General features: G+C 42.7%; 1 pseudogene; it reads right to left on the reverse strand.

Moving 5' to 3' along the window:
• Positions 1 to 459: 459 nt before the first annotated feature.
• LOC131763065 (queuosine 5'-phosphate N-glycosylase/hydrolase pseudogene) lies at positions 460 to 2,244 on the reverse strand (annotated as a pseudogene).
• Positions 2,245 to 13,052: the final 10,808 nt, after the last annotated feature.

Here is a 13,052-nt window from a genome sequence, read left to right on the forward strand (position 1 = left end):
CACAACAGTGAGAGGCCCGCATACCGCAAAAAAAAAAAAAAAAAAAAAAAAAAAAAAGCACCGAGCTGATCTCCCTGTGCTATGCTGCTGCTTCCCACTAGCTATCCACCCTATGTTTGGTAGTGTATATATGTCCATGTCACTCTCTCACATCGTCACAGCTTACCCTTCCCCCTCCCCATATCCTCAAGGCCATGCTCTAGTAGGTCTGTGTTTTATTCCCGTCCTACCCCTAGTCTCTTCATGACTTTTTTTTTCTTAGATTCCATATATGTGTGTTAGCATACGGTATTTGTTTTTCTCCTTCTGACTTACTTCACTCTGTATGACAGGCTCCAGGTCCATCCACCTCCCTTCTTTTTATGGCTTTTATTTTTTTTTTTAAGAGAAGTTTAAAAAATCTTTATTCAATAAATTCTAATGTAGTTACTCTGAAGAAAAAAAACTGGACAAATATCCTAAATTGAAAATCATTATGTTTATCAATAAGAAGTTTTTAAAAATCTGTCAAGATTGATTTCTACAAGAGCAGCAGCATTCTTACAGCAAAGACCCTACCTTCTCTCTCTCTTACATCAAATGATTAAAGTATATAGAACATTTTACGACACCTTGAAAAAAGATACCAATTGAATGGATGAAATATTATTACCAAAGATCAATCACATTATAAGGCATGATTAATTTTAAGAAATGAGATTTAAAGAAAGCATTAAATTTCCTTTACTATTTCTGTCATGTATCCATAGAAAAGGAAAATATAGTCAAAACGAAACAAGCAAAAAAAGGAAAAAGTTGGCAATACAGACTGATATGTCAGGAAAAATATTTTAAGAGAGCCTGGGTAATTAATTTTCTTGTTGCTGTAACCTCTACCACCTTCTCTAATAACAAAGCAAAATTATACAAATAATTATGTGATATAAAAATGCAAGTTTTCTTAGGATCAGTTTACACTGTGGGTCAATAATAGATGCAACGTGTGCGATGAAATGGAATTCCTTTCATATCTTCCCTGTGATCACGGGCATAGTCCCATAAGAAATAATCCAGAAGAATGGAATTGATCTCTCCACTAGTTTTTTCACCCTTTTTTTCAGTAAGCTCCAGAAGACAATCCCGGATCAGCTCAACACACCAAAGTGAACACCCTCTGATTTCCACCTCTTGCCTATTCCCATACGAAAGCACTTCTCCTTTGAGAAGCTTCTCCAGTAGTTCATCAGAGTATTTCAGGGCTCCCAGGTAAACAAGAACCTGAGGTAATCTATAGTCAGCAAACATGGTGATTCTGGAGATGTCCTTAAAGCAGCCGTCTCCTTTTCCCTCTAATACACTCCACGTATCTGCCACAAGGATTTGGGCCCGTTTGTAAAGAGAAATTCTTTTCCCCTCAAACTGAGTCACATCTCTATAAGAAGGAAAGCTTTCAACTACTAGGTGCAATAACTTCTGAGCACTTTTATCACTTTTTCAGACACAATTAAGAAAAGAGCCTTCAAATTTCTCAAGCAGAATTTTCCCGGTTTCATTGAGAATCCGATGCCTCTCTTCTATCAAAGGCATGGGGACGTCTGTGTCAGAACGGAGAATATGCCGAACCTCATCCAGGGTCACTGTGGCATAGTACGAAGCACTAGTTATTGGTATCCCTTCGTCCAGGGCTCTGTTGACCGCGGCGCACAGGGACCAGTACCCACTGTACGTCTTCCCCCCGTACCCCACCAGACATTTGTGCTCGTCACTCTCCGACCAGAAGGAGAAGTTGAGCGTGTCTGTCACGAACACCCAGTTAACGGCGGCCTCATCGGCCGCCTTGGGGTTCAATTCGTGAAGGGCCTTCCAGGCCGCCACGCGCAGCTCAGGCCCCGCGGCCTTGGCCAACAGAAGCTCGGCCACCCTCCGCACGCCTCCGCCGTGAATGAACACATCTCGACTGTTCTCCGCAATGAATTCTGCGGACTCCCTGGGAGTCAGAAGCCCATCCATCCGCCCCTCCGCTGTGGAAAGGGAACGGACGCTCTCGCCCGCAAGCCAGCCAAACTCTCTTCCCTCTCTAGCTGGGGCAAGGGCCAGGGTCCCCTACGACTCCCCCTCCCTTTCCACCGTGGGATCGCTGCCCTAAAAGGCTCCCGCTCTCTCAGAAAGGCTAGCAAAACAGACGGGGCCCGGCCCCGACAGCCGCCGCCGTTATCACTGGGGAACTGTGCAGAACGCTGCGCTGCGCCGCGCCGCGCGCCGGCCCGAGGCCCCTTTTTATGGCTTTTAAAAGAAGTCTGAATTGGGTGTCTGTCACCTGCAGCTGAAGGAGTCCTTCCTCTTAGAGGCCAACATGGACTGCTCCCAAGAGCAAGCAAGACTTGACAGAATCTTGCGGCTGGGTTTGCAGTATGGGCAGAACACGGGTCTTCTGAGAATTTCTCACAATTCTTTTTTTTTCTCACAATTCTTTATGTGACTGCCAGATTTTATGTTTAAATTTTTTTTTCAAAAAAGAAGATAAGTCTATATTTTTGGTCACTGCTGTTACTTTTTCTACTCCTTTTTGTTTCTCATCTTTTCACACCCACACTCAACCTTCCGGCTGAGGTGAAGGGAGGGGTTGGTCATGTAACAACACTAGACCATGTGAAGCCACCTATCCATGAGATCCTAGATACCTAGGCTCCTTCTGTTTAGTGGAAGGGAAGGACGCCTAGGCCAGGATTACCTGCCATCTGAGAAGTCAGCATAGGCATGACCTCCCTTGAGGTTTAGTTTCCCCCTAAAATTAAAGCGGAGATGGAGCTTTGCTTCATCCTGGTCCCTGCAGGATCCCATAATGGTCCTGTATAATTAGCCTGAAGATATTCCCTGCTCTTTGTCAAGAAAACAAGTGGAAAGTACTAAAAAGAAGAGTAGTTGTTCAGAGGTAAATAGCAAGGGAAAGGTGGAAATGTTTGATCTCATATATAGATATGGCCTTTGTGTTCTCCAAGTAATTACTTTTGGTTTACTTTTTCTAAAAGTGCATCAGACTTGATGGTTGGTAAGAATGAACACTAAAATTATGTACTAAAAACAAACAAAGCTCTCAGGGGATGGAGCCAAATAAGAGAAACCCAAAGCCTTGGCGCTCACACTTAGTTGAAAAAACCAGACATCATGAGTTTTGTCAGCCCTTCTGCATCTATCAGACCTTCTCTCCTAACACTAATTACCTAAGAGAGGGAATCTCAAAGTCTGAGGCAAAGCCTTTGATTTTTCAGTTAAGAGATCACATCAACTTTCAGAGGAAATTCCAGATGTCCCTGTATTTCTTCATTATTGAAACTTCTCCTCAGTCTGTATTCCAGAAAAGTTTGAATCATGTTTCTGCAAGGTACAAATTAACAGCCCTGACAAAGACCATGTCAGAGATTTCGTTTAAAAACATTATTAAACCAAGAAGGTGGTGGCCAAATTGGAGAGGATGTTTGATCCTCTCCCAATTTTCCACTGCTGCAAAGACAGAAACTAATGGTAAATCATTCTTTATCATTAGTTCTCCTATTTTTTAAGAACAACTCATTTTAGCAGGCATTTCTTTTTTTGTTTTTTCTTGCCAGGGCTTCATAACATTGGGATGCAGCTTGCAACACTAGAAGGAGAAAACCGAAACCATACCCAGAAATAATCATCTCCCAGTCACTGTAATGGATTATAAATGTTAAAGGGGCCGTCAATTAAATTAACGTGATGGTGTTTCATAAAGTAGGTAAATCTTTTTTAAAAAATAAATTAATTTATTTACTTAAAAAAAATATTTTTGGCTGCGTTGGGTCTTCATTGCTGCGCGTACTTTCTCTAGTTGCAGCTAGTGGGGGCTACTCTTGTTGCGGTGTGTGGGCTTATTGCAGTGGCTTCTCCTGTTGCAGAGCATGGGCTCTAGGCGCATGGGCTTCAGTAGTTGCAGCATGCAGTCTCAGTAGTTGTGGCGCAAGGGCTTAGCTGCTCTGCGGCATGTGGGATCTTCCCGGACCAGGGCTCGAACCCATGTCCCCTGCACTGGCAGGAGGATTCTTAACCACTGTGCCACCAGGGAAGTCCTAAAGTAGGAAAATCTGAAATGGAGGTAATGCTCTTCTCATTATACTTAAGGATGAGGAGATAGTGAGACCCAAGACCTTGCTACAGAACAGTACCTTTGCTTCACTTCTTCTTGTGCCATCAAATTTAACAGACAATTTGAATAAAACTGTGGCCTCACATACTCACATAAATTGACTTTTATTGCTAACTGGGGCATACTGAAAAGCATGAGACTAATGGAGCCAAACTTCCCATAATTATTTGATCAATCTGCTATCCCTTTATTTTTAAATTTTTTTTAGAAGAGCAAAGTTGCATTTTCCTCAGTCCTTACTCAACCAGTTGATAGTAGAAAGTTCTTATTATTCCTTTTAAACTCGCAAACGGGATTCTTTATCTCAGAGGCCCAATGACCATATCAAAGAAAAGACTTTTATTTTTAAGAGATTGTTTTTAATTGGCTACTTAGAAAGTCTATTTTGGAAAATGTACATTCTCGCTGGAGTTAACTCAATCTATATAGTTCAAAAAAGGGCAAATTCTACCAGAAGGAAAATAGCATGGAGATTGGAATGCAGCTATCTGGGATAATAATACTTAACAACTTGGGGAGGTGGAGGAAGTAGTTCCTCTTTAATATCTCAGCTCAGACTTCCTTTTGTTATCACTATGTCAGTCACATTATGTTCAGAAACAATCACATGCATACGACAATTGCTTTTTAAGCACCAAGGAACTAGCTGCTGTAATTTGGTTGTTTCCATCCATTCTCCAAATAAAGATATTCTGTTAACACAAAGGCTCAGAGTTTATGAATTTTTTTTTTTTTGAAACTGACAGACACACTTCCATGCACTTGATCACCGTGCACTGAAAGAGTAAGAGAAGCAAAGACTGCAAAGGAGCTGGAAGAAATACAGAAAAGCCCTTTCTAACCTTTTGAAATGCCTGAAATAATAATGCACATGTAATGTACAGGCAATAACCCTCCAGTAAAAAAAAAAAAAAAAAAAAAAAGACAAACAGAAAAGAGAGCTCTGAATAAAAGCTTGGGTGATTCTACACTTTAAATAAGCAGGTGAGATGTCAAAGCATCTTTTTGTAGGTGATATCTGTTTAACTGTAATTCTATATGCCATATTAAGTAACAATCTGAGTTTGAGCAAAGCTGGATTTTTTTGTCTTTAATCCACCCAGGCATTGTGCCCAGAAATAGGGCTCTAGCTGTTGAGGGACATGAAGGGCCACAGGGAGTGAATGATGAGGTTAATGCTGAATCCTCTCTGCACCAGGACGACTGCGTTTTCCCTGCAGCCTTCGCACCTTGTTGCTCTTTCTTGTAAGTCGAGTCTGCCCCCACGTGGTGAAAGTGAGAGGCTGCTCTCACTTTCCAGGATGCCCTCCTCATTCTTTCTAGGTCAGTGGGAGCATCTGGTCACTTCACCATTGTCCTATCCATGAGCTGCTTTTTACTGCTTCTCTCCCCTCTGTCCTCCATCCCCCTTTTCTTCTTTTTCTCCTTCCTTTTGTCTTCTTTCTTTTTCTTCCCCTCTTCTCCCCTCCCCTTGCATTCCAGAGCTATCCACAGTATTATTATCATGCAGCCCAGCCATGAGGGCTAAAACCAGTACAGACCCTCTGCCAGGCGAGAAGATCTGAACTCTGGTTTAAGGAATTCAGACAATACAGTTTCAATAAATCATTAAAGACTAATCACCCTAAGGGATACTACCATGACATCAAGATCCTAGCAGACACTGAACAAGAAATTGGGAGACGTGGATTTCTCTGGCCTTGGCTCTGTTCCTGGAATATGATATGGATGTAACATGTTTGTAGGAAAATCAAGAAACCTGGACATAAGCACAACTTCACAGAGAAGGAGGAGGCAGGAAGGTAAAGTGGGTTCCTCTGCCCTCGGCAAAGAAAAGCAGAAGGGCACCTACTAGCTCCTTGGTAAGCCACCCCCCCGACACACCCTAAATAATCAAAAACAATGCTCGTTATGCAAAGGCAGCCTCAAGATAAAGCTCCTTGTTCCCCTCGTGGCCCTGTTCCAACCAGCCTGCCATCCTTAGAGCCATCCTGAGCAACCAATCTATTTTGGGTATCATTTTCATCATATCATCTTCCTACACAGAAACTTTCAAAGATACCTTCATAGGTATGAACCTTCAAAGGTATATTGCCTTCAGCGTCTGAATACCTCGTGCATTCAGGATCTCTTTCTCATGCACACACACCCCACACACTCCTCAAGTTCTCTACTCTAGCCACACTTCTCTCCTGGGTTTCTTCCCACATCATCTTCTCACCTTCATGCTTTTTCATTTGCTCTTTTGAAACCCAGATTGGTCTGACTCAAGGACCACAGCCTTTTGTGAAGCTTATGTCAGTGGAAGTCCCTTTTTATTTTGCAAAACTGAAACTGCATTAGTGCACACAGCAGGACAGGTCACCCTGGGACATGTAAGTTGAGGGCATTTCCATACCCACATGAAAGCCTCATATTGAGGTAAAAATATGTGTATTGTAATACAACTGTAATTTACGGAGTTATTAATCTTCCAAGGCAGGCATAGGGTGGGGGTGAGGAGGGTGAAATGTTCATAAGCTAATAAGAAAGAACTCAAGTGGCTTATACTATTGCCAGAATTCTGAGATGGAATTATGGCCCCATAACTCAAAGTTGCCAGCTCTTTCCATTCTCTAATGGAGATATTGGAGGACTGGGCTCCTGCTCACTTTCCCTGTTTACTCTCTGGCTTCCACTCCCTTCCAGTCACTCCAGGAAGCCCCCTCACTACTTCATGATCTGCCTCAGAGGCAAAAAGTGCAACAGTTATTTAAGTTGCATCTTTGTTAAGGAAATGCAGAAGGAGGTCCCCATAACCCTCCCAATCCAAGGACTCGGCACAGGATTATGGTGGCAAAACCTCTCTTTCATAGCAGATATAAATACGGTAAAATGTCCATCCATTGCCTCCAGATCTGGCCAGCATTGATCACTCCCAGCAGCAATAATGCACGGTGCACAGAACACTCACAGGAGAGGGAGTGAGTGTAAATACCACTCAAGAATTACACCAAATGCTCATCGTTCATTTTTTGCCTATCTCTCTAAGTGTAGTCCATCAGCCCCCTGCATCAGAATCACCAAGAATGATCATTTGCAAATGCAGGTTCCTAAGCAGCATCCCAAACCTATACAGCCAGAATCCTGGAGATAGAGCCTTGGAATATGGATGTGTAATAAGCAGTTGAGGGCATTCTTGTCCATTCTTTCCAAGTATTTGCTCTGTTTTCCTTCACTGTATTTCAGACAGGGCCTATCTCAGGCAGAAACATGCAGTTACTAAGTATGTTCAAATCCCTGCTTTGTGGACCCGCTTATGCCCCTGAACCTACTGTCCCAAATGCCTTCTGCAACCCTCGGCCCTGAAGATGTATCCGTGCACTCACACTGCTCCTGAGCCTCCCCTGAAGTTCCAGCCTGGACTTTTCTTGCCCATATGAGCAATCTCTGAGCATCTAGACCTTTCCATCCACTCTCCTGTCCAACAAAATGTATCTCATCTGTGCCTGATATTCCCAGGCTTTTGCTGTTCATTAGATGACATTCATCAATTTAACCTGATGAGGAATCCATGGTAGAGGGTTAATGGGTAGGTACTTCTTACACTTTGGCAATTTTAAAGGACACATTCTGGAACAGACAAGGAAAGCTTTGGCCTTCTCAATCACATCATTAGGTCTAGATTGAACCATTTGCTAGCAGATCTGAAATTCTCTGCAACTTTATCTCTAAAATGAATTAATAATCCCTGTGTATTCCCAAAGTAGGGCTTCAAAGCACTTCAGAAACAGAGAAATAGTATATGAAAAGAATTTGTTATTATGATTCATCTCGAGACCAGCCCTGATTCAAAGATATCATGGCCATTGTTTTCCTGATTTCCACTCCCCAGGCAGCAAGCAAAAAATTCTAATTAAGGTCTTCAGGCCAAGTCTATGTCAAACATGTCCTCTGATTGGTGAGGGTGGCTGGAGCTCCCAGAGCTGGCCCTGCCTGCAGCTCATCCTCTTTGTCCTTCTCTCTCCTCAACATTAGACCTGTCACACCATGTGGATGTGGCCTACTGAGGGTCACCCAGGGAGTCGTACCCCCTTACTTGACAAAGGGAAAACTGTTCCACAGAAGTGACAAAAGGCCCGAGCAGAGCTAAGACTGGATCTTCTCTCAACCCAGTACATCATACTGCTTTAAGGTTAGTTTCCAAATGCACCTGAAGATGGCTTTGGGACAAATTCATAGTCCTTAGGGATGTGCCTGTTACTGGCAAAGCCCATTAACAGTTCCCGGGAGATAAAAATAGAATCTGGGTAATAAAATAAAATCTAACCTTTTTTCTTTGCCTTGGCGCTTCATGTAGTTTCACTTGCTCACAGGGAGCCACGGGCAGAGGCCTCACACTAGCCCTTCAGCCCACAGTTCCTGGTGCAGAACCACCCTGCCGACAGCTCGGCTCGGGACCGTGTGTAGAAACGCCTATCACGGGACGACGCGATTCAAGATGGCGGCGGCGGTCTGTGGGCAGAGAGGCTGCGTCCAGCGATCTGGAGCCTGAGCCGTGCAGCCGCGCCCACCCCTCAAGAGCTCCGCCCCCTCCTCCCGCTGCCCCGCCCTAAAAAGCAGCCCTGACCACGGCCTGTCTGGGAGGGTGTGTGCTCTAGAGTCTGAGCTTACCCCTCTCCATTCTCCCATCAAAAGAATAAAGCTTTCTTTTGCTTCTGAACCAAACTTTGTCTCGTTCTACTGGCTTGAACAAAAATGGGCAGGAGGACCCTTGTTGGGGCCCGACTCAAAAGGGTCAGTAACAAGCCCATGTTACCGGGCCCAATACCTTGATTTCACCCCTTCTCCTCATTCTGTGCCTTTGGCAAAATTGCCCTCTAGACAGCTCTTCCCAGAAGGCATTTCTTTCGGTGGTAAAAATATCCTGCAGGAGTGACATAATACATCCAGATGCTGTAGTAACAACCCACACCCTGTGTTTTGCTGGCCGTTATCCGAGTAGACAGGGCTTTCTCTGGAGTTTGATGCCATGTTGACGTTTGGCTGCCGACTCACTGCCAAAAGCCTTTCATGTGGAGGAGTAACTACTACAAATGGGGGAGATGGATGGGTTGTTAGACTGTCATAGAGTCTGCTCCATACTAAGCTAGGTTCTCACATGGAACTATGGAAAGAGATCTCAAAAGTCATGACTGACTCCTCCAGATAGATGGACAAGATAGGCCAACAGGGCGTCATTAAAGGAAGTTCCTTGAACTTGGACATGTTCAAGGAAGTTTTCGAAACCTGTATTTCAAAAAACTAAGCTCAAGCCTTTGACCTTTAGGTTATATTAGAACGCTAAAATGGGCCCCATGGATAGCCTCTGTGCATAAATTGCTGGCACATTGGTGTTCTTAGCCTCAGAACTGCCTTGAATTTTGAGAAGCACTAATTGAAATGCAATGCACATGTTCTTTAGCCTGAGCCAGAGGGAGAAATGTAAGGGCTGGACAAGGCTGTCAAATAAATATGATGCACAATAGCAACAGTGATCATATGTAACTAGCCTAGTGAATTTGAAAACCAAATCTGAGAACATTTGGTGGCTTGATTAATTTGCTTTGCCTATTCGCCATCTGTTGTTATCTCCAGGAGGCCAGGGTGGGCAGCCCTGCTTGGTTCTGCTGACTTAGGCCAGCTGGAAACTCTCCTTCTATAGGGATTGGGGGGTGGGGTCCGCAAATGAACAGAGGTCCCTAGTCCCTGCTCTCATCTCACCCTGTGGCTGGGAAATCAGGTTTTGTATAAGCAGCTCCTCCCATATGCTTCAAAACTACTTTTACATCACCTACCTCTGTTTAAAAATTGTGTAAACTCACAGGTTCACCTGTTTTATATCTTCCCCTTGCTGATGACCGAGGAGAAAAGTGAGGTCACCTGGTGACAATCAGGCAACTGTTTCTTTTGAGCTGAGCTGTAGAACCTCACATTTGAATTTTGCCTTTTCTTTGGCTGAATTAGTTCATTCTTTTCACGGCAAAGCTTTTCATCAAAAGCCTTATGCAAACTTGGAGAGCAGGGCCCTAGGTAAGCCAGCTTTGCTTTCTGAATTAGGTAATGAAAGTATCGCTCATCTTCCCCTTGTCCTGCTCCTCCCAATTCATACACTTTACTTGCTTCATTCATTCTTCAACAGAAATATAACGAGTGCTTCATATAGGAGGGGCAGTGAGCTAGATACTAGGGATTCAGAAGTGAAAGCACAGGCCTTGGTCCTCAAGGAGCTCAACAGGCTAATAGGGGAAGATAAAGAAATAAAACTATGCTACAAATATTATGATAGAGATTTACACAGGATACTCACGGCAAAGATTTCTGTCTGCCCACCAAGATCTATTCCACTTTTCTTCCCCAGTAATAGAGTTTTAGCCGAGTGTAGAGCCAGCTCTGCACCCCCAGAACTCCCTCCTGAGCAACTAAGCATGGTCATGTGACTAAGGTCTCCTCATCAAGAATACAAGTTGGAAATGTCATTTGCCACTTCAACAGCTAGGCCTTAAAACATTGCACGTGTGTTCTATGCTTTCTTGCCCCTTCTTATGAGCTGGAATGTGGATTTGCCTGCAAACTAGATTCAACTATGCAGAACAAAACAGTGCCCTAAGGGGTGGGGGGAAACAAGATAGAAGGATGAACCCTGAAGACTGCACAAAGCAAATGGGACCACTTATCTATCCTGGACTGTTTTGTGAATGAGAAAAAAAAAAAAGATCTTTGTTCCTTAAGCCACCGTCTTTCTTACGACAGCTTAGTTTTCATTCTAACCAATACAACTCTGTGCTCTACACTTGTAGGACCAAAGCACTGTCTGAAATAGGGGTAAACAATTCATCTGAGATTATATCACACACTGGGTCAACCCACTTCCCCAGCACCTAGCACATGCTTATATCTGCTTATGCAGGCTGACTATGGAAGCACTATTCTTAAAACAACAGGTGCATTGAGTATTAAGGGGCCAGAACCAGAAGGAACATTTGAAATTACCTAGGAAGTGGAGTGGAGTGTGTAGTGGAAAGGGTATAGGTAGTAGCATCAGAAGAATCCGGGTTTGAATGCTGGATATGCTTCTCACTACCTCTAAACCTTGGGCAAGCATCTTAAGGCCTTTAATTTTTAAAGAAATTTTCTAAATAAGAAGAAGGAGGAGGAGGAGAAAACGAATATCTGTCTTGCAGCATGATTGAGGATTATAACAGACATAAAAGGCAAGCCCAGTGCCTGGAACATAGTAGCCTTCTATAGGTGATTATTATCATTAGCATTTTGCAGGCCCTGTGAGAAAAGAACTAAATACTCTCTCACTGCAGAGATTATTCTTTCCTGCACTCACTAAGCCTGCTATTGGCTCAGCTAAAAAGTTTGCCTGTGCTGAAGAAATGTATAATTTGACCTCCTCACCTACAGAAGCAGGTATAAGCATATTTTGCTTTGAACCTTCCTGTACACATCTTCAAATCTAGAATAATGGACCAAACCAACTTACACCAAGAGGACAAATACATTTACTAAAAGCAGAGGAGAAGAGAGTCGACTCTTCGGTAAATTTATTTTAATGCCAAATTTTGAATGACTTTTTCCTAGATGCCCGTTTCACTGGATTATAAATGTGGCAAAAGCAGAAACGATGCATTGTTCATGCCGACTTCCTCCAACTTAAAACATTTCACACCATGGCATGCATTCTGCAAACATTCAATAAATATTAAATGTCATATAATTTTAGAGCTATAAAAGTCTTTAGAGATTATCCAATCTTGCTCTCATCTTTAAGATTAATTTCTTCATCCACTCATTCAGTCAATATATATTTACCTGGCAGCACTATAATGTGCTGACAGATTGGGCTGCACAAGAGATGTGGAACGTGACATCACAACTGGGTAAAATGACTTGCTCAAAGCCAAGCTATTAGAATTAGGAATAGCACGTAGATCTCTCAACATCAGTGGTCTTCTTATAGTGTCTTGAGCACACCAAGATCTTGCTCAGTGGGACCTTTGGCTCTTTTAGTTCCCCACTGCCCCCAGATCTTTACAGGGCTGTCTGGTCAACCTTCAGGGCTCTGGTCAAAGAGACTTTGCTTGATCGTCCCAATTAAAGCCTTTTATATCTTCCTTTCCACAGCTGATGACAAAATCAGGCCATTCGTAATCAAAACAACCCTATGTCGAATATTCTAAAAGTTAAAAACTCAATGAATAAAAAATCCTTAATATTTTAGTCCCTCAAAGTCCTACTCCCCTGAAGGAAGACTAGGAAGACCGTGACCCCCTTTCTTCTTAAATTGTGTCCAAATCTTCTCTGAATGTGGATATTTTACCTTGTCTATTGGGATTCCTCATTTCTTTTTAAACTTTTTCCAGGAAATGTTAATGCTTTTCAACATGTATTTATTATGCTGTGTGTATATGTGTAACTATGGGTGCATTTCCCCCTGAACAGTTTGTGGGAAAGTTACAGATATAAATATGTGAGTATGTATTTCTTTCAAAAAATCAAGAACATACTCTCTTATAACCACAGTACAGTATTACTCAAGGATCCAATCCAGGATCGTAAATCTCCTTAGTCTTCTTTAGTCTGGAAGAATTCTTCAGTATATCTTTGTCTTTCATGACCTTGACATCTAGAAGAATATAGGTCAATTACTTTGTAGTATGTCTCAATTTGGGTAGGTCTTATGTTTTCTCAAGATTAGATTCAGATTATATCTTTTTGACAGGAATATCACAGATACTATGTTCTTCTTGGTGCATCTTTTCAAGTAGCACACAATTTCCATTTATCCCATTCCTGGTGATGTTAATTTTCATTACTTGGTTAAAGGGGCTAGATTTTGCCACTGTAGTTACTATTCTTTCCCTGTGTAATAAAAAGCATT

Source organism: Kogia breviceps, chromosome 9, assembly GCF_026419965.1.
Source record: "Kogia breviceps isolate mKogBre1 chromosome 9, mKogBre1 haplotype 1, whole genome shotgun sequence".
Classification (NCBI taxonomy): domain Eukaryota; kingdom Metazoa; phylum Chordata; class Mammalia; order Artiodactyla; family Physeteridae; genus Kogia; species Kogia breviceps.